Below are 22,633 nucleotides of genomic sequence, written 5' to 3'. Positions count from 1 at the left end.
TTGGCTGAGCCAGCCAGGCACCCCCAGTTTTTGTTTTTGAACATAATTTCAAATCACTCTCTGCTGGCCCCACGTCCTCTCTTCTCCAGCTCTCCCTTCCATCAGGGACCCTTGATGGTCTAGCACATCATGTGAGGTCATGACACTGAGTCAGTGGTCCTCCGACTCTGATGTCTGTCAGCATCACCTGGAGAACCAGGAAAGAACACAGAGGTCCCCAGAAAGGGCCTGAGCATTTGTATTTTTTTTATGTCTTTATTTTGAGAGACAGAGACAGAGAACAAGCAAGGAAGGGGCAGAGAGAGAGGGAGACACAGAATCCGAAGCAGGCTCCAAGCTCTGAGCTGTCAGCACAGAGCCTGATGTGGGGCTCGAACCCGTGGGCTGTGAGATCAGGACCTGAGCTAAAGTCAGACACTTAACCGACTGAGCCACCCAGGTGCCTCTGAGCATCTGTATTTTGACCAAGTTCCCCAAGTAATTCCCTCCCGATTTTGAGACCCCTCCACCCACACCTCAGCTTCAGTGCCTCTGGGCAGATTCCCTGATCCCTATTTTATTTTGAACTCTTAAAACAAGTTGCATATAACTTTTTGATGGCACAATTACCAGACTTTACTGTGATCAGATGTGGATTTGCTTGTCTTCCCAACCACTATGGAAGCTTCTAGACTGGACCTGGTCCCCTTTGATTTTTTTTTTTTTTGTCTTTTATTTCTAACCTTGTATCATACCAGACAAAATATAGACTCAATAACAGATGGTGGGATGAATGAGTGAATAGACCCAGAGAATGGACAGCAACTGATAAAGAACGTGCAGGAGATGAAAGGCATGAGTGAATAGAGATTTCTAGTATTTAGGTCTTATTCTCCAGCTTTTACTGTGAGCAGTCATCTGTCTGGGTTGCTTTTGCTTCCTCTCAACGGTTAGGATTAAGTGGTCCTCCGGTCAGTTCACATTCACTAAATGACCTGCACCAGTGGTTCTTAAAATGTGGTCCCTGAACCAGTTTCACCAGCCTCACCCATTAGAAATGCAACTCTTGCGGCTGCGCGCCAGATTCACCGAGTCAGAAACTCTGTCGTTGTTTTGGCAAGCTCTCCAAGTGATTCTGATGAGCCCTCACTAAGGACCACCATGTTTGGATCGCTGGCTCTCAAACGTGGCTGAACATGGAAACTGTCCAGGGAGCTTTAAAAACTACTGATGCCGTGGGGCCTGGGCGGCTCAGCCAGTTAAGCCTCTGACTTTTGCTCAGGTTGTGATCTCGCAGTTCGTGGGTTCGAGCCCTACGTCGGACTTTATGCTGACAGCTCAGAGCTTGGAGCCTGCATCAGATCCTCTGTCTCCCTCTCTCAAAAATAAAGAGACATTTAAAAAAGGAAAGTACTGATGCCTGTGTCCGTGCCCCCATTCCAGTGATGTGCGGGGAAGTGTTTACAATGGACTCCCCGGAAGATAAAGAGCCCCGACTTATGGTGTATGCCCATTTCTGTGGTATAAATACTCCCACCATTGCTACTTTCAGGCTACTAACATTAACATCACTGAATACGGAGTCGGGAAGATGTGCACAGTTGGCTCTTGGGAGCTACTAGGAGCAAGCTGGCTTCAGCACACATTGGTTTCATCCCCAGAGGTCCAGATTCATCGGTCCAAGTCGTGACCTGGGCATCAGGATGTCTAGAAATGCCCCAGGTGATTCCAGTACGGAACAAAGTTTGAGCGCCACCGCAATACAGTAGGTGTGAAATAAATGAGGGAATCTGAGTCCTCTCACCCAGTCATGGGCAAAAAAACACTTACGATTTTTTAAATTTCATCTTTTCCATACTATGATGAAACAGGTTTTGTAGGGAAGTCACTGATTTTCATATAAAAACTCTTGTATAAAAACTTATGCATTTCTCCAAAATTTCTTCTCAAAAAATGTGTAAATATAAGGCTGACTGTGAGGTTAAATTTAATTTAGTTTACATTCTAAATACATTTAATTTATTTACATTACAGATAAAATTTAGTTTACAGTCATCCGAATGGCATTTTTTTGATCATCAAATGCTGTTTTAAACAATGTTGTTTTGTAAACAAAACAATGGCAACGCTTTTTCTCTGCAAGTATAAAGTCTCAGTGAAAACCAGACATTTTGTGTTTTCAAATTAAAAAAATTTTTTTAGAAGAGGAACATTTTAGGTCTTCTTTGAAAGTTTATTTTTCAAATGTTTATTTTTGAGAGAGGGAATGCACACACGAGCAGGGGAGGGGAGGGGAGGGGACAGAGGATCTGAAGGAGGCTCGGTGCTGACAGCAGAGAGCCCCATGTGGGGTCGAACTCCCGAACTAGGAAATCAGGACCTGAACTGATGTCAGATTCTTAATCGACAGAGCCACCCAGGTGCCCCAGTTTATTTATTTTTTGAGAGAGAGAGAGAGAGCGCACGCGAGAGAGAGCGCACACGTGCATGGAGGGGGGAGGGAGGGACAGGGCAGAGAAAGAGGGAAAGAGAGAATCCCAAGCAGGCTCTGTGCTGTGAGCTTGGAGCCCGATGTGGGGCTTGATCCCTTGGACCGTGAGATTATGACCTGAGCCGAAATCAAGAGTCAGAAGCCCAACCAACTGAGCTGCCCAGATGCCCCCAGTTTTAAATACTCTAAACTTAAGCAGAATAGCAATGTTTTGTATTCTGAACATTAGAATAAACCACAATTGGAATATAGAGTTTGACTAAATGGCACAGAAATTATAAAGATGTGGCATTTTGAAAAATCTAGTACTAGTAAAAAAGATAAACCATAAGGTGATTTTCTCTTATGTGGCTTGTCGTAATCACGTTTGAAAAATGCAATTTCTCAGATCCTCGGGAAGAAAAATGGCTTGATAAGAGCAACAAATATATAATTGATTAAAATAAAGATGAATAATTTATTCTCGTGTGACATTTGGCTTTCTGTGCATGAATAAAAATAAAGGGTCACGATGCATGGGTTATTCTTCATATACTTAGATGAAATCATCGCTGATGAAAAGATGCTATGAATTAGTGTCCATTAAATACAAATAAATCTGGAAAGCTCACCTCCTGGATTATAGGTGATAGTGATTAACTGGACCTTAAACCAATTATTCATTCCAAAATACTCCGACGGTGTGGAAGGAGGCAAAGTAGATGCGGTTTTCATGAAACAAGGTTGGCCAAGAGTGGATGCTTATTAAAGCAGAGTGAGTTAAGGGGCACCTGGGTGGCTCAGCATGTTAAAGCAGAGTGAGTTACGTGAAGATTCGTTAAATTATTCTCCGCGTTTATGTATGTTTGAAATTTTCCATAGTAAGAGGTTTAAAGTATTCCTTTCAGTGTTGTTGTTTCTACCTGGCATAGGCAGAGTGGAAAATACAGACAGAACCAGGGACCCTTCTAGTTCTGGAAGTTGCAAGAAAGAATAAAGATACATTTAACTCACGTGCCCGGCAGTCCATACTCACACAGTTTTCAGATGATTGAAGGTTCCCACTTGCGTGTCCAAACGTGGAAAAACAGGTTTAGTAGAATTTTTCCAACATGTTCCCTCCCGCCCTGTGTTCTTAAACTTGGAGTAACGAATGCATTTTAACCTCTTCTTGATAACCCAGGTCCATTCTCACTTCAGACATCAGTCTGTTGAGTACTGTCTATGGTGATTGTCTTGAAGGTTGTTCATTCAATCAACAAACATTTACTGAGCACTGAAGATGGGTTAGGGACTGGGGCTGTACCATTGAATAAAACAGACCAGAACCCCCATCCTCATGGCCCGTTTATTCTACTGGCTGTTGGTATGTTTAGCTCAGGGGAGGTGAGACCTTTGAGTAAGAAGATACACCAGATAGCTCCAAGTCCTGTACTTTTTCTGGCTCTTATGTCTATGCTTTGAAGTTAATTTCATACATCTCCTTTCGCCTTCTGTCTTGTCGCTTTTGTTACCTCTCGGCCTTCTGCATTGTTTTTTTTTTTTTTTTAATTAGTTGCTGTAGGCTTTCTTGCCTAGCATTTGGGTCATTGCTATTCGAGTCTGTATGATACGATCACTAGATTTGTTATAAATGTGTAAAAAAATAAGGCGCACTAGGTTTTGAGTGAATTCCTGAGTTGCAAGTGAGCGGGTCTTGCTTCTTGCGCTTTTTCTCCACCCTCATCCCCCAATTATTTTTGTGTTTCTAGATAGCTGAGGTCCTTAGTTGCATGAATCAGTCATTGGGCATTTAATAAATAGTTACCAAGCACCTACTATGGGCCAAATGCTATTCTAGAAGCTGAGGATACAGGATGGAAGACGTGAATATGATATATGCGCTGAGAGCTAGGAGAAGGTACAAGAGCTTTTAATACCCTGTGCTAGACAGAAAAGCATTTGCAAAGGCACCTCACCAGGCTGGGTGTGGGGCCATTAGGGAAGGGTGTGGACTCTGGAAGGGGACGAGGGTGCATCTCACTGTGAACTTGGAACGTTTACTGTGCTTCTGAGATGTACAAGTGGACACATCCTGGAGACAGCTGGCTTTCCCGTTATCTGTCACCTATAACAAACTGCCCTAAAACTTAATGGCTGCAAACAACAACAATGTATCATTTCTCACAATTCATTGGGTTTTCTGGACAGTTCCACTGCTGGTTTCGCTTGAGCTCACTCATATGGCTGCATGCATCCGGGAAGGCAGCTAAGCTTGAAGGACCGGTCTAGACTCACGCGCTCATTTGGCAGTGGCGCTCTGCTTGGCTGGGGCACCTCGGTTCTTCTCCATGTGGTCTCTGACCCTGCAGGACACCAGATTGGCTCTCTCTCATGGTCTCTGAGCAGCATTCCAAGGCTGTGGAAGCAGGAGTGGTTAGGCTTCTTTGGGCCCAGCTTTGGAAGACACATATTGTGATTTCAGCTACAGGCCATTTTCAAGACCAGCCTGAGTTTCAGGAATTGGGAAATAGACTCATTTTCTTACAGGGAGGAGAAGCAAAGGCACCTTGCACAGGCTCATAGGAAGAAGTCATAGCCCCATTTTGTAATCTATTGCAATTGCATGGATGCTTGTGAGGCTCAAGTGATTCGGATGGAAGACAGAGATTTGGAAGTTAACAATGTACATACTGAAGGCTTCTAAATACATACATACATACATACATACATACATACATACATACATACTTACTTACTTCTAAATCCTGGCTTCACATAAGATTCCCCTGTGGAACAGGGGCGGTTTTCCATATGCTCCACACACAATAATGGCGATTCCTATGCAAGAAAGAGATACCCTCCCACCCCCACCCCGGGGAGCCTGGCTGGCTCAGTCAGTAGAATATGTGGCTCTTGATCTCGGGGTCTTGAGTTCAAGACCCACACTGGGCATAGAGCTTACTTGAAAAAAATAAAAGAGGGACGCCTGGGTGGCTCAGTCTGTTAAGTGTCCCTTAATTTCAGCTCAGGTCATGATCTCACGGTCGAAAGATGGAACACTGTTTTGGGCCCAGAGCTGAGCAGAGAGCCTACTTAAGATTCTCTCCTTCTCCTTCTGTCCTTTCCCGGCTTAGGGGTGTACATGTGCACTTTCTCTCTCAATCTCAAAAAAAAAAAAAAAGTAGTTTCCATACCCATTGTGGGGCTTGAACTCACAATCCTGAGATTAAGAGCTACATGCGCTACTGACTGAGACAGCTAGTCACCCCATACCAGTCACATTTCAAGTGCTCCATAGCTACATGTGGCCAGAGGGTACTGCCTTGGACAGTACAAATGTACAACATTTTCCATCAATGTGGAAAGTTTTACCAGACCGCACCTTTCTGACATGTCTAGTTAAGAATAAAACAGGTAGGGGCGCCTGGGTGGCTTAGTCGGTTAAGCGTCCGACTTTCGCTTAGGTCATGATCTCGCAGTTCGTGGGTTTGAGCCCCGCGTCGGGCTCTGTGCTAACTGCAAGCTCAGAGCCTGGAGCCTATTTCAGAGTCTGTGTCTCCCTCTCTTTCTGACCCTCCCCTGCTCACGCTGTCTCTCTCTCTCTCTCTCTCCTAGAAATAAATAAAAATACTTTTTTAAAAAAAAGAATAAAACAGGTAATGCCAGTGTTAGATCCCCATGTTGTGGATTAAAATCAAGGGTAAGGGTAATTCCCTATGTGATTTAAAATACCCACTGCAATGCATTATGGATCAATTAAAACAGATGTTAGCTGGAGGCTGAGGATAGTGAATACAATATAATCATGTTTGAGACTATTTATAGATTAAGAGAGTTAAAAAAAATTTTAATGTATATTATTTTGAGAGAAAGAGCCAGAGTGTGAGCAGGGGAGGGACAGAGAGAGAGGGAGACACAGAATCCGAAGCAGGTTCCAGGTTCTGAGCCATCAGCACAGAGCCCCATGCAGGGCTCGAACTCGCAAACCACCAGATCATGCCCTGAGCCAAAGTCAGATGCTTAACTGACTGAGCCACCCAGATACACCTAAAATAGTTTAAATATAGGTTACATACTGATGGAATTAGAGAAAATCTAACCAATCTGGAATGAAGGGCCCAAACTAACAAAATAAAACCTAACCAGGCTAAATTTATATAGCAGACTTAAGTCAGGGCTTAACACATTTTTTTCTGTAAAGAGCCAGTTAATAAATGTTTTAGGCTTTGAAAGCCAGCCAGTTTCTGTTGTAACTACTCCACTCTGACACTGTCGCATGAATGCAACCATAGACAGTAAGTAAACAATTGTAGGGGACTGTGTTCCAATAAAACTTTATTTACTAAGAAACAGTGGTGGGCTGGATTGGTTTGCTGGCTGTTGGTCAGTTGTTCAAGTGCAAAATGAGGTGGTTTGACCTGACAGAGCTTCACCTGACAGTGTCCTGGAGCTCTTTAGTTGGCTGAGGGCTTGGCTTGAGCCAGCTGCCTTAGGTAATGCCATTTAAGTCTGTGCTTATAGACATGTTCTGTCAAAGTCAGGGAATGAAGAATTCTATTGTATTTTACAATCGGAGTTTGCATTCAGCATGGATATTGACAATCTGCATATTGCATGGGATGTTCAAGGGTTTGGAAACTGAATAGAAGGAGAATGGAAGGAACTGGGGCCTAACTTAACAATGGTGAATTATTGCCAGATGTGAGTATTGCTGTCTTCAAGTATGTAGAGTTATGACATGTGGCAGCAGGTGTTATTTATCTGAATTATTCTAGAGATTAGAGATAGAACGGGGGGTGGGTGGCACCTGGGTGGTTCAGTCATTGGGCATTTGACTCTTGATTTTGTCTCAGGTCATGATCTCATGGTTTGTGGGTGCAAGCCCCGCATCAGGCTCAGTGCTGACTGGTGCAGAGCCTGCTTGGGATTCTTTCTCTCCTTCTCTCTGCCTCTCCCCCACTTGTGCTCACCCTCACTCTCTCTCTCCAAATAAACTTGAAAAAAAAAAAAAACAGAACCAACGGGTCCAAGTTTATAAAAGGGTAACTTTAAGAATATTATAGTTGTTACAAAATGGGATACCTTGCATAGTAGTTAGTTTTCCATAACAGAAGGGTTGTGGGACAGAGTTGATTAAAGAATTTGTTCTAGAATGGGGTGGAAAGTTGTAAAGATGGTCATCTAAGTTGTTGTGCTACTATAAGATTAGAGCTAAGTTGCATGTAGAGAAATCTCAACCCAAGGTGGTTAAAGAAAAAAAAAATATATTGGCTCACACAACTGAAAAGTTCCCAGGACAGGTCGGACTTCAGACATGGCTGGGTCCAGAGGTCTTACCAAAGTCTTCAGGTCAGACTGCCTCCATAACATGGGGGGCCTAGTACAAAATAAAAATGCAGGGTCCCTTGGTCAAAAAATAAGAATATCAAAATGGTGACAGCAAAGCGTTAAATCAAGGCTGGGGCCCTTTCCAAATGGAAGGGCCCTATGAGACTTTGTAGGCTGGGTGCCCACAGATGAGGCACTGTCTTCAGGTTATGGTCTCTCCATCTTTGTCTCTCACCTCTAGTTTTCTTTAGGCTAGTCCCATTTTCAGCAGCCTTTCTTCACGGGCAGCTCAAGGCTTGCCTTTGTTCTAGCTGCAAAAGAGTGTTCCTCTCCCCTGGTAGTAGCAGCAGATTATATCAGATAATTTCAAGTAAACCTTTCTTATCTCTGATTTCAAAATCATGGTGGTGCTCCCTCTGACCAGGACTGGGCAACATGTTTAACCCTGGAGCTGAGAGTAGAGTCGGCACTACTCAAACCATAAAGACCAAGGGAGAAAGGGATAGTTCCAAAATGAAAACTGTGGGGGCACCTGGGGGGCTCAGTCAGTTAAAGGTCTGACTTCAGGTCAGGTCATGATCTCAAGGTTCATGGGTTCGAGCCCCGTGTCGGGCTCTGTGCTGACAGCTAGATCAGAGCCTGGAGCCTGTCTCAGATTCTGTGTCTCCCTTTCTCTCTGACCCTCCCCTGCTCATGCTGTCTCTCTCTCTCTCTCAGAAATAAATAAAACATTTAAAAAAAGAAAGAAAATATGGAGGAATTACCTGAAGAAAGGGTAATGAAGAAAGGGTAAAGGATGCAGAGTGGTCCAATAATAAATCTCGACCTTGTTTAGCAAACAGTTGTAAGCAATAATGAGTTGACTCAGAGGAAGAAAAAGTCTTAATTCAGAAATCTTGTCAATAAGTGAACAGATTCCTTTTACTCAAAAGAGTTTGCTAAATGTAAAACTTCCCTTTTCTCAGGTATGCAAGCAAGATTTTTCCTGTCTCATGTATATTCAGTATAACATTTGTATTCTTAGCCTTATTCTTCTTATTTAAAAAACTGTCAAGATTCTGAGCTCCAATACTTAGCCCTGCCTTGAAATTATTTTAATCAATGAAGAATAGTCTCTGGAATATTCCCGCTTATATTTCTCAGGCCCACCTTTCATTCAAAACTTTCTTCATTTTCTTAGGAGAGGAAATCTATCTATCTATATGTATATATGTCAGTCATTACGTTGTGTTGGTCAGTCCTGCTGCTGAAGCAGCACATTGTTTAATAAGCTCTGCTCAAAGCCTGACATTTTTGGTGAAATTATGAGTCGAATGCCTGGAAAGGTGAAGGGAACCAGGAAGCACCAGGACCACGTAGAGTTGTCATTATAATGGAGTCACCACACTTGCAAATCAGTTCAGTCAGGACATCCAATCTAATCCAGTGATATCTGACTTTATTTTTCTTGTCAGGCCTGATGCTTTTGGGCATCTGACTCAACTCACAATTTTATTCCTGTCGGTTTGTGAGGAGGGGCGGGGAGAATTGAGTACAGTCCACCCCTACCATAGTTCCAAGCAGCTCACGGAGAACCCTTTCCTGAAGTCAGCTGGACCGAGGCAGAAGTGACAAGGTATCTGGAGCTGGACTTCTGGGGTTTGATCCCTGGTCCTGCCATTCACAGGCTGTGTTTTCTGGGGCCAGTTTGCCTTTCTGAGCTTTCTTTTTCTTGTTGGTAGAAATGCCACTGTTGCTATCTATGTATAAGCCCACAGCATGAAAACATTAGAAAGAACTTGCTTTCCCAGTCCACCACACCTGCTGAGATTCACAGGGTACATTTTTCTGGGTCATTGAACGAGGATGCTAGCAGAGAAAATGAAATGGGAATGCTTTGACTTCGTCTTAATATAAACAAGTTATCAATTACTAATGTGCTTGGCTAAGCAGACATTGGCCGACATGTACATTGGCTGACTTGTGCCTAACATCTGTCCTTAATCAGCATGGTTCACCCCCCCCCCCAAATCTATGAGGCATAAATTTACATTAATTGAAAGTTCAGGATGACAGTCTTTTTGTCTCCTTTTTCCTATCTCAAACAAAGGTCCTCACTAGAACAGAGAAGTCCTAAAGCATTTGGGAAAAGAAGAGCTATCTCAAGGAAGACTTAATTTTCTGATCTCTAACCTATGCATTGAAATCTAGTCTAATAATTACATCAAATAAATTGCTCCCCAAATGTATGGATTTTTCCACTGTACAGGTTTGTGCTTAGCTTTGGTTGGTCTTAAAGATTTTTAATATAAACTGTAGAGTATAAGGGCAGGATCCCTTACTTCTATCTTCCAAGGAGGTAACTTGGACATTTCTTCCCACTGATAGGCATACAGTGGCTTTTATTTTTTTAATGTTTATTTTTGATTTTTAAAAAATTTTTTAATGTTTTATTTATTCCTGAGAGAGATCGAGAGAGAGAGAGCGAGAGAGAGAGAGAGAGAGAGAGAGAGCACGAGCACGAGCAGGGGAGGGTCAGAGAGAGAGGGAGACACAGAATCCCATGACGGGCTCCAGGCTCTGAGCTAGCTGTCAGCACAGAGCCCGACACGGGGCTCAAACCCACGAACCGTGAGATCATGACCTGAGCTGAAGTTGGATACTTAACTGACTGAGCCACCCAGGCGCCCCAATGTTTATTTTTGAAAGAGAAGGGGAGGGGAGAGAGAGATGCAGAATCTGAAGCAGGTTGCAGGACCTGAGCTGTCAGCACAGAGCCTGATGTGGGGCTCGAACCCACAAACCGTGAGATCATGCCGTGAGCCAAAGTCAGATGCTCAACCAACTGAGCCACCCAGAAGTCCCATGGAGTGCATGACCTTTTAAGACCAACACACCAGTTTAGTGCTCTTCAGAATATAAATAGAAGCATTGAAAACACACTTGGAGCTTTCTAAATTGACTTCCCTGAACTAAGTTAGAAATTAAAGTTGGGCTGAGGTGCCTGTTTTTGGCTCATTAAGTCTTGTAGTGTTTTCTCTGAAATGGCAGGTCTCCTGGGACAAATCAAGGAAATGTTCTCTTTAAGTTCCCTGAAAATCAGAAGGGCACCATTTTCTGATAATTTTTAATTATTCTTGACTCGGTAGGACTACTTATTGAAAATGGAGCACATCACCTGGGTAGATAAAGGAGATGCATGGAAGAAAGGAAAGAAGGAAAGAACATTTCTGTGTGGATTCACAAAGCAGGCTGTGGCACAGTTAGATTTTTTTTAAAGTCCCAAGCTACTGTCCTATCTTTGCTAACAGAACTACACTGATTTAAAACATAGCACAGCTTTAGGGAACAGGAATAAAAACCCTGCACATCAAACAAATGTGCGTTTGGGAGCAGCCTTTTTGAAAAATATTTGCCAGACTAGACATACAGAGATGGCTCTGGGCTTCCCATGGATTCCTGGACATACCTACCCTGTGCAGGAGACCATCATCAAGTTTGATTTCAAAGTTCAAGTCACTGTCTCCAGTGGCCACTCACATACTGAGAGGGATAAAAACCCCCCACTACATGCTCAGCCTTGAAATAAATTATAATAAAAACCATCGCCCATAGCTGTAAAAAATTATGAGAGTTCTGCCAATCCGTTTTGCGTCCCTAAGCCAGTGAGTGAGTGCACCAACATCGCACACTCACCCCAGGAAGTGCTCATGTAAAAACTCAAGTTTGTCTTGTACAAGAATATTTCATGGCAAACAGATGAGGCAACATGTAACTCCTCCCCTCCTACTTAAAAGGACTCATCCAAGTCTTCGATACTCACCACGGAAGCGGTTATTGACCATGGAGATTTTCTAGCGTGTAGGTGCCCCCCCCCCCCCCCCCCCATCCACCACATCAGAGTTCTGGCGATGGTGTTCTGGCCTAGGGACAAAGCTAACGCCCCACAAGTGAGTCTCATTAAGAATTACTGGCACCAGATGAAGCCCAGAACCTTCTCTTCCACCATTAGACCTCATGCCGCGGCTCTCTCTTCCAGTGGTCCTTGTACACCCGTACTCACCCATCCCCCACTCCCGTCTTTCTTTTTCCCTTGACTCACTCTCCCAATTCCTGGAATGGAAAACACCTTAAAGGGGCAACCTCTTCACGGATTCATTTTTAAAATGTCATGGCAAATGTAAGCAATTCTGGCCTCCCATCAGTAACAAAGGGAAACAAATGGAGTGCTAATGGTGGTGATAGTTTAAGGAACTCAATTTATTCCCAGGGGCTCCATTTATCAAATCCCGCTATAGCTTTATTGCATATTCACCAGAAATCATTACATTTTGGTAGTTTTTGAATTACATTACCCGGGGTCATAAAATTCTCTCTAATAAGAAATCACGGCTGTCAAGTCCAGTCTGATTAAAGAGAATGACAGATGATCTGCAGCCTTGCAGATGATGTTTTTGGCTGCCCATTACTTCACATTTGAAAGATGATTAAGTGATTATAAAAGGAAACCCATAGGTACAATTACAGGGACCCCACACCATAAATAATTTTAAAGGTGAGTAATCTGTATTTTTCATGTCTTTTATTGTTTGCGTAGTTGCTTGAATTGCCTCCTACCCCAAGGCATTTCTTCTCTCTACTTCATGTAAGACACCTGTTAAAAATCTCACCAGCGATGCACGATGTGACCAGGAGACTAGAATTAGAGTCTTCTCTGCTAATGCCCTCGAATGCCTGTGTTTCGTGAAGCACCACATACTCTTCAAACAAGAAAGCCAGGGTAGTCCGTTCTTCCTTCCTACTGTCATTCTGTTATAGTACTTGAGAGTGGCTGGCATCTTTCACTTTAAAAAATGGCTCCATATAATTATTACTGTTTTTAAAATTGGAATCCCCCAGGGGTGCCTCAGTGGCTCAGGTTGAGTGTCCGATTCGATTTTGGTTCAGGTCATGATCTCAGGGGTTCGTGGGTTCAAGCCCGCATTGCGGTCTATGCTGACAGCATGGAGCCTGCTTGGGATTCTCTCCCTCCATCTCTCTGCCCCTGCCCCACTTATGTGCCCCCTTCCCCTCAAAATAAATACATAAACTTAAAAAAAAAATGGCTCCATATAATTATTTTTTAAATGGAATCTCCCAGGGGCACCTGGCTGGCTCAGTCAGTGGAATGTGCGACACTTGATCTAGGGGTTGTGAGTTCGAGCCCCACGTTGGGTGTAGAGATTATGTAAAAGTAAATTCTTTAACTGAAATCTCTCAAAGTGCTTGTTGGTACCATTTAATATTTTACTTACTGTAGGTCATGTAATAATAGGATAGTATCCCAAAGAAAGGACTTAAATAATTTTTGGTGATGACAGCAATAGTATATTTTGATACCTTGGCTATTCAAAATTGGTAACAGTGACTTCCTAACAACAAAATACTAAATAAAGCCGAGGCTCAGATGTGTCTTTCATATGTGACATGATGATGGAGAGTTTCATCAAGAGGAAAAGAAATAATAATGCTTTTCATAGAATGAAAACTGGGCTGTGAATTCTGGAAAGGAAATAAAACTATATTATAACTGTCTCTTTATGTGGTATTTCCCCACTCTGTCTACTAGCACCATTGCACAATATCCTTTCTCTCTAACTTTTGGGAGTAAAGTATGTCTGCAAATACATCAGAACATCTTCATATTTTCCCTGTAATCTTTCATGTATTTCTCCTCAAACACTATGCACAGCAGGAGGTATTAGGGAGCTAAATTAAGGAGTTTTTGTGAGGGGCGTCTGGAAAATCTGAATATATCTTACCTTTATATGAAAATGCAGCATAAAGTTCTCTCCTCTGATGATTGAAAGAAGATAATAGAGTGAAAAAGGTGGCAATAATGTAAGTACATAGGATTTTTTAAAAATTGCTTTTAATGTCTTATTTATTTCTGAGAGAGAGACAGAGAGAGAGAGAGAGAGAGAGAGAGAGAGACAGGGTGAGCAGGGGAGGGTCAGAGAGAGAGGGAGACACAGAATCTGAAGCAGCTCCAGGCTCTGAGCTAGCTGTCAGCACAGAACCCAACACGGGACTCGAACCCACAAACCGTGAGATCATGAGCTGAGCTGAAGTCGGACGCTTAACCAATTGAACCCCCCAGGTGCCCCAATAAATAGAAATTTTTGGAGGAACTGTTTTAGAAGACACAGTCCACCTGATAATAAACAAGATGGATACCAGGTCCTTAGGCCTTGAATGCACTTCCCTGTTTGCCTCCATTCCTATTGGTCCTTCTCAGTCAGATTCCAATGTTTGTAGGGGACCGTCCCCTGCTATTCCCTAATCTGATGTATTTTACAGTATCCCTTCATAAATGTTTTACATTATCAACCGTGTCACACTGTATTTTAGTTGTTTCCAAGTCAGTCTTCTCTAAACAAGTGGAGGAAATTTACTTTCGTTTCCATAACAAAACCAAGGACCAGAGGTGCTTCTTTTTAAAAAAATTTTTTAACGTTGTGTTTATTTTTGAGAGAGAGCAAGCGGAGGAGGGGCAGAGAGAGAGAAGGACAGATGATCCAAAGCAGGCTCCGCACTGCTGACAGCAGTGAGCCTGATGTGGAGCTTAAATTCATGAACTATGAGATCACGACCTGAGTCGCAGTTGGACACTCTACCGACTGAGCCACCCAGGCGTCCCCAGAGTTGGTTCTTTGAAAATATCAGTAAAATCAATAAGCCTCCAGCTAGGCTAACTAAGAAAAAAAGAGAGAAGATGCAAATTACTAATGTCAGAAGTGGAAGAGAGCACATCACTACAGATCCCATGGACATTAAAAGGATTATAAAAATATTATGAAAACGTTTGTGCTTTCAAATAGGTTAACCTCAGTGAAATGGACCAGTTCCTGGAAGGACACAATCTACCAAATTTCACACAAGAAGAAATAATCGGAATAGGCCTATAACTATTAAAGATATTGAATCAATAATTAATAACCTTCCCAAATAGGAAGTACCAGGTTCAGATGAATGGTGAATCCCACTACTGAGCATTTAAGGAAGAAATTATACCAATTCTCTACAGTCCCTTCCAGAAGATAGAAGCAGAGGGAATGCTTCCTAACTCTTTCTGAGGCCCAACATTACCCTAATATAAAAACCAGATGAAGACATTGCAAGAAAACTGGAGGAGCTGGGTGGCTCAGTCGGTTGAGTCTGAGTTTGGCTCAGGTCATGATCTCACGGTTCATGAGATTGAGTCCTGCATCGGGCTCTCTGCTGTCAGCGCAGAGCCCGCTTTGGATCCTCTGTTCCCCAACCCCCCCCCCGCCCCCGGAACCTCCCGCGCTCACCATGAGATCTCTCTCTCTCTCAAAAATAAAAACATTTTTTAAAAAAACTGTAGACTGATAACTCTCATGAACATAGATGCAAAAATCCTCAACAAAATATTAGCAAATCGAATCTAACAATGTATAAATAGAATTATACACCACGACCAGCTGGTAATTTTCCCAGGTAAGCAAGGCTGGTTCAACGTTCAAAAATCAGTGCCATCGATCACATCAATAGGCTTAAAACAGAAAAATCACATGACTATTTCAATAGATTCAGGAAAAGCACTTAACAAAAACCAACACCATCTATATAGGAATTCTCCATACCTCCTGTTCAATTTTGCTATAAACTGAAAACTACTCTAAAGGCTATTAAAAAATTAACTAAGCCAAAAATTGGAGCACCTGGCTGGCTTAGTCAGTGGAGCATGCGATGCTTGATCTTGGAGTTGTGGGTTCGAGCCCCATGTTGGGTGGAGAGATTACTTAAAATCTTTAAACAAATTGCGTATGAATCAACTCTTTCCTTACTTAGAGTGCTTTCCCCTCCAGGTCGGCTTTGGGTTTGGTTTGAATGAGCTGTCTCTTCTGTGCTGGTTAAATCAACTCTATCACATTTTGAAACACAACCAAAATTTCTGGGCACATTCTTCAAACTGGGGCTCAGAGCCCTGTGGTGGCACCGTTGTGACTGGCCTCCATGCCACTGGATGCCATGTGATCCGGACATCCATGATGATTTAATTAACCTGCCCTGGTTATTTCTGCAGTGGTGTAGAGGAGAGGCTGTAGCCTTCAGTTACCAATAGGTGTTTGGAAGCTTTGCCCACAGCAAGCTGTAGAAGTGGCTGAGAACTGGGGAGTGTGGACGGAGACGGCAGCTGCATGGACCCTGAAGCAGGGTCTCGTACGGCGGTAGGAAGGATATTGTGGCTTGCATGGTCGCTTCGGCTTCACTTACCAGTCAAGCATGACAGACAATGATCCTCCGTCATCTGCCTCTCCTCCCTCGAAAAGATGACAATTTGGGTACACCTGTAGTAAGTGTTTTCAAGTTTAACGAGGCATGTGCCAAAGGTTGAATTGTGATTTCCAGCCTTTAGTGTCCTTCCGAATCACCTGGAGGGCTTTTTATAATCAGACCCAGGGCCCATCCCCAGAGCCTCTGATTCATCAGGTCTGGGGTTGGGCCTGAGAATTTGCATTTTTAACAAGTTTCCACATGATGCTGATGCGGCTGGTCTGGGGGCCACATCTGAAGAACTTCTCTGTGGGGCACGCGGCCGGCTCAGTCGGTGCAGCTCTTGATCTCGGGCTTGTGGTTCTGAGCCCCACGTTGGGTGTAGAGATTACTTAAAAAAAAAAAATAACATCTTACCAAAAAAAAAAAAAAAAAAAAGAACTTCTGCTCTAGAAGACGTTTACCTAGACAACAGAGGAAGATCTCAGTAGGAGGTGGTAAGACACCAGAAAGTAGCATACGTGTTTATCTGACTTTTTGTTCATGGGTAAGTAGCTCAGACCAGTTTGTCTTGAAAGAAAATATAATGAGTGTTCCAGATTTAAAAAGTAGAGCGTGCATCTCCCTTTTAAGGCAAGGGCACAAACGTATGAAATGAGAACAAAGAGTCAGCAGGAGGTGGACCGCGATGTCAGAGGTGAAAAATGAGAACTTTTGGTGCCTGGTTCCCAAATCAGGCCTCCTGGTTTTTTATCTACTTGTCTGTCTCAGGATTGCTAGATGGTTTCCTCCATTGTGCTACCTGCATTATCCGCAACACATAATAGGCTTCTAAAATAAACCCATTGACTTTGAAAACTTTGTCATTTTCTTTTTTTAACAGTTCATTTTTAAGTAATCTCTACACCCAATCTGGGGATTGAACCCACAACCCTGTGATCAGGAGTCACATGCTCTACCGACCGAGCCAGCCGGGCCCCCCTCCTGCCATTTTCTGAATATGGCTTTTTGCTGAGCTGCTTGAATTGTTGGTAACCAACCCCTATTTTTCCTGCAAAATATTATCAAACGTTCCTTTAATGTCAAAAATATCCAGGTGCCATACGTTGTTACTGTAACAGACAGCTATGGCTTTTGGAGATGATAGGGCCCTGGGCCAGTGTGAAGAAGCAGGTGAAAGAGAAGTTGCCAGAGGATTTATGCTAATTGGATAATTGGAAAGTGTTTGTTTCTTTGGTAAAAGTGACAAAGAGAGGTAGGTGAGATCTAGATCTCTTTCTTCCATAACCTGGCGTGTGGGTGGTGTGTTACAATGCTAGAGTCTTAGATCAGAGTTTGTATAGATACTAATTAGTTACAAAGCAAGTCTTAGATCAGAGTTTGTATAGATACTAATTAGTGAGCTGGCAAAAAGAAAGAAAAAGAAGAGAACAGATTTACTACCTATTCCTTGTGAGGTTGGTGACAGCCCTGTGCAGTAGCCACCTAGAGAGTTCTCTTGGAAACAGGCCTGGGGTCAGGTGTCGAGCCCTCGGTCAGGTGTGTCGGGGGTGAGGGTGAGGGCTTGGGCGCCAGACCAAATGGTCCGGCCAAACAGAGAGCGTGGCTCAGGGGTGTTGTGTTGCTGGTTTTGCCCACTTCTTACTCTTGTCTTACGCGAGGGCGGTAGATCCCGCGGAGTCTCCCTAGGGAGCACATTTCTGCCACACCACCCATTTCTGCAGACAACATGGAGGTCTGACACCTCTTATGCTTATGGGAAATGCTCTGGTGCAGATTTACATGACACATTTGAAGCGCTTGCCTTGGCTGCCACTAACTAAAGTGTGGATTCCTGACTAGGGGCCCTTAAATAATGACCTGATTAGCTTTAGGATATGGGTCGAAATGAACTTATGTGCCCATACAGATACCACCGTTTTGTTCCGTTGTAAAAGAAAGGTGGAAGAGGTGAGGTATAAAGTTCTACAGGTTAATTACAGAGAGACTTCAAAAATTTGGAGGCTGATGCCCCCTTATCAAGCATATACGTTATAGGGGTAGGAGGTAAAGAAAGAAGGGTGGGGGGAGAAGGGGCGCCTGGGTGGCTCAGTCGGTTAAGCATCCGACTTTGGCTCAGACCCTGAACTCATGTTTCATGAGTTCAAGCCCTGTGTCGGGCTCTGTGCTGACAGCCCAGAGCCTGGAGCCAGCTTCGGATTCTGTGTTTCCCTCTCTCTCTGCTGCTCCCCTGCTCGCACTCTGTCTCTCTCTTTCTCAAAAATAAATAGATTTTAAAATGTTTTTAAAAAAAGAAGTTTGGGGCCTGTTACTGTTTACTAAAGTATCATTCTATAAAATTTGGGTGTTTTCTGTATGACTTAGGTTACTATTCAGAAAATGTGATAAAAGTGATCTTAGCAGTTTTTATCTTTATTTTTTTCAAGTAAACTCTACCCCCAACCTGGGGCTCCAACTCACGACCCCAAGTTCAAGAGACATGTGGTCTACCAACTGAGCCAGCCAGGCGCCCCAATTTCAGTGTGTTTTAATTCCGTCTGAAAGACCTAGGGTTTTCAATTCTCTAAGGGAAAAAAAGCTAATGAGAGCAAAGCCATGCTGAAAAAGCCGGATGGATCTCCTTCAGAGGGAATACTATTTCTTTTCACACATTTCTATTCCTAGCGCCACACTTGGGTAATGCTGATAGCAAGCCCTGCATTTAATTATTGAAAACAGTGCCAACATGAAATGAAGTTCCCAATGCTGGCTTTCCCCTTTATCCAAGATCATATAATTTGCCAAATAACTTGAATGAAAGGCTGAGGTCGAAAGGTTAGGAGAAGTCACGTTGCCCTTGGCTTAAATCTGTCTTTTCTCTTTATGCCATTTGATGGGCAGCTCAAACTTTTAAATTCAGGGACATGACAATATATATGTGTCTGTATGTCTATATACATATGTGTGTGTGTTAAGTACTGCTTAGATTTTCTGGTTTTTAAAAACCGTACAGGCAGGTGAGTCAAAATTAAAATGAATTTGGAAAAGTAATTTATTTAGCCTAATGTAAAATTTCATTTTATCCCAAACTTTCAAATTCACTGACTAGTTGTCTAGAAGGGCACTAATGTATAAATACCAATCCAAATAGTAGACTCTTGGGACAGTGCCATTTGTTTTGGGGTTCAAAAGACTACCTGCGTGGGGGTGCCTGGCTGGCTCAGTCAGTAAAGCATGTGACTTTTTTTTTCTTTAAGTTTATTTTATTTATTTTGAGAGAGAGGGCAAGCGTGAGCAGGGGAGGGGCAGAGATAGAGAATCCCAAGTAGGCTCCGGGCTGTCAGCTCAGAGCCCAACGTGGACTCAAACTCCCAAACCGTGAAATCATGATCTGAGCCGAAATCAAGAGTCAGACGCTTGACTGACTGAGTCACTGAGGCTCCCCAAACTTGTGACTCTTGATCTCAGGGTTGTGAGTTCAAGCCCCTCACTGGGTGTGGAGACTACTTAAAAAAAAAAAAAAAGGCAAAAGACTACATACATGTTTGGCAGTTTTCTCCAAGGACTCATGGGGACTCAGCAGAAGAGTCCTGCGTAAGGTTTTATTTATTATAATTATTATTGGTTTTAATGTTTACTTATCTTTGAGAGAGAGCAAGAGAGAGACAGAACATGAGTAGGGGAGGACAGAGAGAGAGAGAGAGGGAGACCCTCAAGGCAGCTCTAGGCTCTGAGCTGTCAGCACAGAGCCCGACACGGGGCTCAACCTCATGAACTGCAAGATCATGACCTGAGCTGAAGTTGCACACTTAACCAACTGAGCCAGCCAGGCACTCCTACTTATTTATTTATTACTGTTGCACAACAAGGATGCACATTAGAACCATTGAGGGAGGAAAGAGCAGGCAGCGTCTGGAAGAATCCATGCAAGAGCTTCTTGCACTGTCCCTGAATGAGGCCCCCCAGAGCCCTCTCTCCTCCAGCAGGTGTTTCTGCCCAGAAAAGGCCATCCGAGTCTCAGTGCCGAGGGTTTATATTGGCGTTTGGTCACGTCATCACGACAACCTGCCACTATCACTGAAAGTCAGGAGTCCCCCAAGGAAAGCAGGTGTCTTGAGCCCCAGGTGGGCAAACGAGCTGCTAGCAGAGGGAAGTCTTCTGAAGCTGAGATCCCAGAAGCCAGCCAAAGGCCAGCCCTCCAAGCTGACCTTCCCGAGGATAACAGCTCAGGCCTGCGAGGTTAACCCTTTCCTGCAGAGACGTGTGCTGGTTTTAGTGCTATTGTGGTATCTTTCGTGTAATAATCTAGAAGCATGTGCTTGCTTGAATAAGCACATCAGACCGTCAGCTCCTTGAGGGCCGAGGTCATAGCCTGTTTATCCGTGTTTCGCCGGCACCCAGAATGACAGGGAGACCCGAAGAGAAACCTGAAGGTTGTTTCTGGAAACATGAATGAATGCATCCGTGGAAAGTGGGGTTTTGGTCTTGTGTGTAAATAAAAAGTTGGAGAGTTCTTAGATTGTAATTTAACTGTGGGTATCATTGATAGATAATAAAATTCTTGAATTCTGAACAGAATTCTGGCCGTCTGGCCACAGTAGTCTTAATATGACTTCATTTCGAGATCCTCCAAGCTAGCCACTAAGTACTCGCAGTGTCCTGTACTGTCTGCCTCTGGAGGGGCCAGACAGCACTAATCACAAACATTATGGGCGGCGGGGATGGATGTGGCATGTCTGCAGGTCACAGAGCTGCTTGCCTTGGCCTGGGCCCCTGCTGCCGTCGTGTTCAGCCTCTGGCCTCCGTTTAGGGCACAGTATCATAGTAATCACATCAGGGAGGCCAAAAGGAAATAGCAGAATAGGATACGGCTGTTTACCCACCGCATCTGGGCTGGTCGAAGCTCTGGACCGTTTGCAGGAGCCGGCATCAGATTTAGTACCGACTTCTCATCCAGAACATTTGTTAACGCCAAAGGGACCTGTGTGTGTGTGTGTGTGTGTGTGTGCGCGCGCGCGTGCACGGGCATGCGTGCGCACATATACATATTAAAAGGAGCATGAAAGTGTGTGTGACCACAGAAGGATGGAGAACAAATTATTTATGAAACAGAGCCTCTGAATAGAAAATAAGCAGATGTTTGAATTTGTGTTTCTTTCTTTCCCTTTTGAAATTTAACTACCTAGGGGCACCTGGGTGGCTCAGTGGGTTGGACTTGTGACTCTTGATTTCGGCTCAGGTCATGATCTCACGGTTGGTGAGATCGAACCCCACATCGAGCTCTGTATGGACAGCATGGAGCCTGCTTGGGATTCTCTCTCCCCCACTTTCTCTGCCTCTCTCTCTTTCTCTGCTCCCTACCTCTCTCTCTGCCCCTCCCCTGAGTGCAAGTGTACTCTCTCTCTCAAAATGCATCAACAGACTTTAAAAACAAAGATGTAATTACCTGGAATGCAAGTAGAAGCACACTTACAACTGAATCGAATTGTTATACAACTTTGGAGTCTCTCTAACTTTCTAGCAACTGTCTTTACAGATGTGTAGGAAACGCTACTATGGAGCCCCATCATGAAATGGAATGTTCTAGTGTTAAAAGGTAAACTGAGGCATATTAAAACTCAGTTCAAATTGGGTAGTAGCAAACTGGAAGTGGTTAGGAGCATTCCTCCACAGGAGCCAAGGAAAGGAATTCTCTAGAGAAGGTGTGGAAGGAAATAAAGGAGGTTGTGGACCGCCTAGCTGGCTGTTTGTGATCCGTTGTCCTGAGATACTGATTTCGTAACCTAGAGGCTTACGGTTTGGCTTGTTGACATAGGCCACCAAGGCATTAGAGCCACCTCACTCTAACGGCCTCCTTGTTTCGTTAATGTAGCATTCGTTGATCACGTATTACAGTTTAACAAAAGTAAACATGTGTCACGTATATCCCCCATTTTCAAATACATCTCGTTATGTCTTTTTTAAATTAAAGATTACTGTTTGGGTTTTCTCTGCATGTGAAGAGCATATCTGTCCTCCATTTCTGAAATGGGTCTCGGGAAACAGGAAAATGAGCGTGTGTGGACTCATCCGCGAAATGGGGTTATACAGACCAAATAAAGCAAAGACTCCTTTACAGACTGTGAAATACGGACTATGATATAACATAAGAGGTCCTTGCTGTTGTCATAGCACTAGCGATTAGGCACTTGACAACCCCAGAAATGTGTTTGTTCTTGATCTTTTGCTTGGTTTCCATTGATTGCTTGTTAAATAGGAGGGATGTGGACACAGGGGTGGAGTAGAAACTGAAGTAGGGCGCCAACAAGGGTAAGCTTCTAGATTCTTCTTGGTTCTCAAAGACCCCGCTGCAGCATCTGGCTGTAAATGTGATTTTCTTGCGTGTGTGTTGAGGGTGACTTTTGTATAGAGGAAAGAGTATTTGAGGGTGAAGATTATTTGAGGGTTTTGGACTAATTTGATAACTGGTATATTCAACTTACATCTTCAAAATCCTGTTTCTTCCTTTAAAAACATTTTTAGGGGCCCCTGGGTGGCTCAGTTGGTTAAGCATCCAACTTCAGCTCAGGTCATGATCTCGCAGTTCACAAGTTTGAGCCCCACATCAGGCTCTGCACTGACAGCGTGGTGCCTGCT

At 43.6% G+C, this 22,633-nt stretch overlaps 1 protein-coding gene and 1 non-coding gene across 2 annotated transcripts in view; one reads left to right on the top strand and one right to left on the bottom strand.

Annotated features, from left to right (window-relative positions):
- Positions 1–22,633, top strand: part of FRMPD4 (FERM and PDZ domain containing 4) — a 541,790-nt gene that overhangs the window by 33,336 nt on the left and 485,821 nt on the right. The gene's annotated exons all lie outside the window — the stretch shown is intronic.
- Positions 16,923–16,995, bottom strand: TRNAR-CCU. Its single transcript has one exon. It is a non-coding gene; the product is annotated as a tRNA-Arg (tRNA).

Source organism: Hyaena hyaena, unplaced genomic scaffold (assembly GCF_003009895.1).
Source record: "Hyaena hyaena isolate Hyena2069 unplaced genomic scaffold, ASM300989v1 scaffold_85, whole genome shotgun sequence".
Taxonomy (NCBI): Eukaryota; Metazoa; Chordata; class Mammalia; order Carnivora; family Hyaenidae; genus Hyaena; species Hyaena hyaena.
Note: the sequence above shows the minus strand (reverse complement) of the source record. Positions and strands in the feature narration are given on the sequence as shown.